General features: G+C 40.0%; 1 pseudogene; it reads left to right on the top strand.

Moving 5' to 3' along the window:
* Positions 1-1,351: 1,351 nt before the first annotated feature.
* On the top strand, positions 1,352-3,286 carry LOC124994927 (disintegrin and metalloproteinase domain-containing protein 30-like; annotated as a pseudogene).
* Positions 3,287-6,003: the final 2,717 nt, after the last annotated feature.

Below are 6,003 nucleotides of genomic sequence, written 5' to 3'. Positions count from 1 at the left end.
CACTTCAAAACCATTCTATTAGCTAGTTTTGCTCTGTAGGTAGTAATGTAAAGGAGTGCAAGAATTTTAAAGGACGAATTCAATATGAGCTAAGAATTCTTTTCTGATCTAACAATTTCAATTTGAGAAACCTATCAGCACAGAAATAATTTCTTGGAACAAAAAATGTGTTTTTTTGTGTTTAAATATAAATTTGTACATATACATTGTTGTGAATGCAGCTATATTTCCTAACATATGTAGCTATATATATATGCAGCTATATTTCCTAACATATGATACTGTTTTAAACAACACAAATAAAATTCAAAACACAAGTGTATCATCCATTCATAAGGGAAATAATTAAATACATAATGAGTTGCCTAGTATGGAATTCTATGGATCTATTAAATAAAATGATCTAAATTAATAAAAAACAAAAGATATTTTAATTAAAGAACATAATTATATGCAATAAATGTTAGTGGGGGGAAAAGCAAGTATCAGAATGATATGAAGAGCGTGTGGCTATTTTTAATATACATGTCCTAATTTCTGGAGCTTCATGTCATTCCCTGTCATGCAGTCAGATCCAATGTCCTAAGAAAAACTGAAAATGCAGCCCTTCTATCAGAATCTCTTCCAAGTTACACTATGACTCTGTGATTTGCCCTTTCCATGGAAGCTGTGTCCATCTGAACTCTGGGGTGGGGTCTTCTTACCTTCATAGCCATCCCTCACCCATCACTCAGACTACAAACATAACAGCTATTCACCTGTCTCAGAAAATTCCTGGAATTCCCTCTTTTAGCAAGTCCTTATCTTAGATTCTCCCACCACAGCATAGGGACACTAAAAAATTAGATCTCGCTGATGTCTAGCATCCTAAGGAGGCACAGTAGAAAAAGCCACAAGACAAAATGTGCACAGGAACTACCTCTTGCCTGGGTGTACAATTAAAGCCTCTGGAGCCTCTTTGCAGTCAGGGATCCTTCAGAGGACTGGGGCTGGATGTGGAGACTGCACTCCAGCACTGTGTTTCTCAGTTCCCTTTTCAACTCTTGAGGGTTCTGGTGTTCCTTCTGCTGTAGGACCCCAGTGGGACAGTCAGGCGAGTAGAGTGGCCCAAGAAACATCCAATTTCTACTCATGTTCCAGGGTGCATAAGAATAGACCAAAGGGCGAGGATGTAGCAGGCCTTTAGTGAGCTCTCTTCTGCTCCCCTTATTTCTCCATTCCTTTTCCAGCCCTCAAACTGCTTTCTGCTCCCCTCCAGTACCTATAGCAGTGGTCCATAGAAGTCTGACTCACCAGCCTGGAGTTTCCCTGCAACTGCAGAGGAAGGAACAGACCAAGGAGGGAACAGACTATGGGGTCAGTGCAGACCTTTCTCTGCCAAGGCCACCCACTCCCCATGCTAGTTCTGGCTCTGCTCCTCCTTGATTCTCTGGGTGATGACTTATTTTTTTACCAACTGCAGTTTGACTCAAATGAAATCATCATCCCCAAGAAGCTGAGCTTCTGGTGGGAGGAGTAGGGTGTACCCAGTTTCCTGTCCCACCTCTTGCAGTTAGAAGGTAAGAAGCATATTGTCCACCTGTGGCCCAAGAAACTTCTGTTGCTGCAACATCTGCACATTTTCTCCATCACAGAAATGGGACACAAGCAGGAATGTCACCCTTACATACTCAAGGACTGCAAATATATGGGCTCGGTGGAAGGGTTTTAGGACTCTGAGGCCACTCTTGAGTCCACGCATGGGAGGGTCTCCAAGGCATGCTGACCATATCAATGGCCAAATAGTACTAAATCGAGCCTCTCAAGGCCTTGTCTACTTTTGAACATTTCGGGTATCTCTTGAAGAAAGAGTTTAGCAATCAGATTTATGGTTTGACTGATGATGGAAAAGAAAAGCAAATGACCCAGCAGGAGGACATGACTAGACTAAGGGACTATTCTTGATCCTATAGACACCTAAAGTATTAGGAATTGGTCATGGTCTTTGATCAGATTAGATTTCAATTTGTGAAGTCCAATCTTTCTCTAGCTGTCTTCTAGTTCTACATGATGCCATTCTTTTGACTCAGATTATGGACAGCTACTTTCAAGATGTCAATATGAGGATATATCTAAAAGCTGTTGAAGTATGGACAGATTACAAGAGAATATGTATTGGATAGTCTACTTTAGTTGAAGTATTAGGCAAATTTTTACTATATAGGAGAAGCTAACTAAATCCTTGGCTTTCTGCAGATTGTGTACATTTATATATTAATAGAAACTATAGAGATGCCCTCGAATGATCCTGGGAAAGAGTGTGTAGTAAAGAGTTAGCTGGATCAGCAAGTAGTATTCTAGAGGTAAATGTTCTTGGACCTGCCACTTGGACTGCTCATGAACTGGGTCAATCTGGGGGAATGATACATGATGAAACGTACTGCCAATGTAGAGGTAGGAAGGCTTGCATGATGGGCACAGACGCGGACTGGGTTTAGTAACTGTAGTTATGACTCTTATTTTAAGCACATGTCTGTAGTGGCATAAAGCTTAAATAATATCCCAGGACTAGATTTTGTGATTAGGAGATGTGGAAACAAAATTGTGGGACCAAATGAGGAATGTGATTGTGGTTCAATAGAGGAATGTCATGAAGACTTGTGTTGTGGAACAGATTGTAGATTAAAACCCATAAGGGGTGCTGATCCAGATACACACAGTGCCAAAGCAGTTTAGGACCTGATGCAGAGACTCCTTGTAAGTGCTATGATGTAATTAATTTAAAAGATGATCAATATGGTAACTGTGAGATGCAAAATGTCTCTACCTATGTAAATTGTGAGAAGGCAAATGAGATATGTGTCAGGCTGCAGTATATAAATGTTAAAATGATCCCCGATTTGCCTGACCACACAATTACAATATCCACCCACCTGTGAGAGGACAATCTCATCTTCTGGGGCACAGGCTACCATCTAGCCATGGAACACTTGGAGATACCTGGTGTAGGTGTGATAAATGACATCACATTCTGTGATGAGAACCAGGTATGTTTTATTAAAAATTGTGGCAATAGCTCAGTCCTGAAATCTGACTGTTTACCTGAGAAGTGCAATGGTCTAGGTGGAATTTGGAGGGAACATTTACAGTGGACCCCCGGGGACCACAGAACGATCAGGAGCCCTCAAAGATGCAGGTTATATCTATTTTGCTTTTGTGTCTTATTTTATTTGTCATCTCAGCAATTCTGGTGTTTTTCAGGCAAGTGATAGTAAATGTTTACAACTTAAACAGAACGAACAACTAAATAAGACTATGGCAACAGCTCCTGAGCAAAAAATGAAAAGAAATGAATAAAGGAACCGGGTGATCCTTAGTCATTTGATAACTTAGACTCAGTTTTTTAACAAGCTTATCATTGATCCAAATGTCTTTTCATTCTTCTCCCTAAACTTTTTTACTTAAATTTCACACACAATTTGATGTGGAAAAAAAAATCAATAACAATTTGTGTGGAAAAAAAATCAGTGCCTTTTATTTTCCCAGTATTCACTAGTATTGTCCCTCCATTTGTAATCAAGTTTTGGGTGACCTGAAAAGAATGCCCTAATAACATTTCTGAATAGTAAAGCTCTGAAATTTTCATGTTTTTGTTGATGTTGCTTTGTTTTGTGGTACTGTGGACTGAAGATTGAACCCAGGGCCTGGTGCATGCTAGGCAAGTACTCTACCACTGAGCAACATCTTCAGTCATCCATGGTTTCCAAAGTACATCCCTGTCTTAGAATTCCAGTAAATGAAAAATGATCTGTCTTTCCCTCTGCATTCTATAACTTGCTCACTGCTGAGGGCTGCACCTGAGCCCCATATTGCATGATAAGTGAAGATAACACATGTTATAAATAAATAGCATGAACGAAAAGTCTGTCCCTTCAATAAGCATTTTCTCTGTCGTGGCCTTTCTCCAGTTCTCTCTGGCTCTACAAGGTGAGATCTCTGACATAGTGTTTGGGGTGAGCTTAGCTGGGTTAACCACACTGGTCCATCATAACACCTACGTTGTTCCACGGTCAGTAGATGATTCCCATCTTTAACAATGCCTGACTATGAACAAATTTCTGTTTGGGGCATGTGTTTTCAGGGCAGTCTTTTGTGAGTGTGTGCTGAGGGACACCTGGCCTAGGACTGCCACTCCCAAGTACAACAGAGGAGAAAAGGGATGTCTTTCATGCCCAAGGACCTCCATTTCCCTGTGTCCAAATCTCTGTCCCCTTTGCATGGTTCTTTGGGAGGTGAGGACTGAGTGACTCTTTACAAGGGTTAGGTGCCCACCTCTCACATCTAGGCAGGGGTTGGCCCTCCCAGACCTTTCATCCCAAGGTGATGGGCTTGCAATAGGTTGGGTCTTCCTGCTCTTCTCATCCTACACACTGTTCTCTCCCTCCCTAGCAGCACTGCAGGCCTCTGTGCCTTGCCCCAACCTCCTGTTCCTCAACCACAAGGTTCTTTTGACCAAAGACAAGGTGGAGCAGGTTCACAGTGAAAGCTATTCTACCTGAACTAGTGGGGACTGTTTTCGCTCAGAAGAGAAAATGAAGTAACCAGGTTTTGTACTGTTCATGATTCCAAACATGTATCAGGTTTGGCCTTCACTGGAAAATGTCCTAGAAAACCAAGGACTTTGAGTCATAGCTACATACTGATAGTGATGGCTATCCTTACTGAGTACGCACCATGTGCAAGGCAACGTTCTAAGAGCTTCAAGTACAATAATGTTTATGGACAGCTTACAATAATTCTGTGAGGTTGCTGTTTTTTTTTCCAGATAGAAACTGAGTTACAGCAATGTTAACCTAAGCAGATTTATACAGGTAATAAATAACGACATTATTGAAGAAAAAGTTAAAAGTAATCTAGGAACTGAATTTAGAGAAGAATATTATTAAGAAGGAATAAGGGTATTTATACATTAGCCAATGTTTTTACAGTTTTCATTGGGGTACATAAAAATTTTACCAGTTTTGTGGACAGTTCAGTAGTGTTTAGGAATGTTCACATTGTTGGACAAATAATATCCAGAACTCTTTTCATCTTGCAAAACGGAACCTCTATATCCATTAAACAACTCTCTAGTTTTACCTCTCTCTATCCCTGGTGATTCTTATTTTTCTTTCTGTTCCATAAATCTGACTTTTCTTGATACCTCACATAAGCTGAATCTTATACTACTTTTCTTTCTGTGATTGGTTTACTTAGCACAATGTCTTCAGCAATCATGTATGTTGCAGCATGTGGATAAGAGAAAAATTCTGAGATATCCTGCATTTAATTACAAGGGCTGATGACTGGAGGAGAGAAAACATAAGGAAAGTTAATCAGCTAACAGCTCTAAACCAAACCAACAAAAGGTTATTCCACTTCCTGCCCATATGACTTAAACCCCACATGGTTGATGGTTAGGTGCCATTCATTGCAACCTACTTACAACCTTAACCAATTCAAAAGCAGCAAGTACTCCTATGGACTGTCCTCCTATCCCTAAACTTTTCCCACTTTGTGTTATCCTGTCCCTCTTATCCATAGCCAATGTTGATTCAATTTATGCTTTCCTTCTCCAAATCTTTCTTACAAAAATACTCTTGGTTTATAGGTACAGAGGACATTTTCTCTAACTGCTATCTAGCCCTGCTTCTGGAAGCAGAAACTTATTCAAGGGTCTTTTTTTCCTTTTCCCTTGTCCAAGGGATCCTTTTCTGACCAGCAATTGTAATGGCTCACTTAAGGATCCTTTCATTTCAATGATTCCTCAGTCTCAAGAATTGTTTTCACCATGTGTCAGAATTTCCTTCTTTAGTTAGGCTAAATAATATTTGAATATATTGTATTCTACATATTGTTTAACCATTCACTGGATAGTTGGGGTGCTTCCACATTTTTTTCAATTGTGAGTAGTGTTGCTGCAAACAGGTATACAAGTATTTGTTCATGTCCTTGCCTTCTTTTAGGTTTACAAATGGAATTGTT

The sequence above is a fragment of the Sciurus carolinensis genome, chromosome 1 (assembly GCF_902686445.1).
Source record: "Sciurus carolinensis chromosome 1, mSciCar1.2, whole genome shotgun sequence".
NCBI lineage: Eukaryota > Metazoa > Chordata > Mammalia > Rodentia > Sciuridae > Sciurus > Sciurus carolinensis.
Note: the sequence above shows the minus strand (reverse complement) of the source record. Positions and strands in the feature narration are given on the sequence as shown.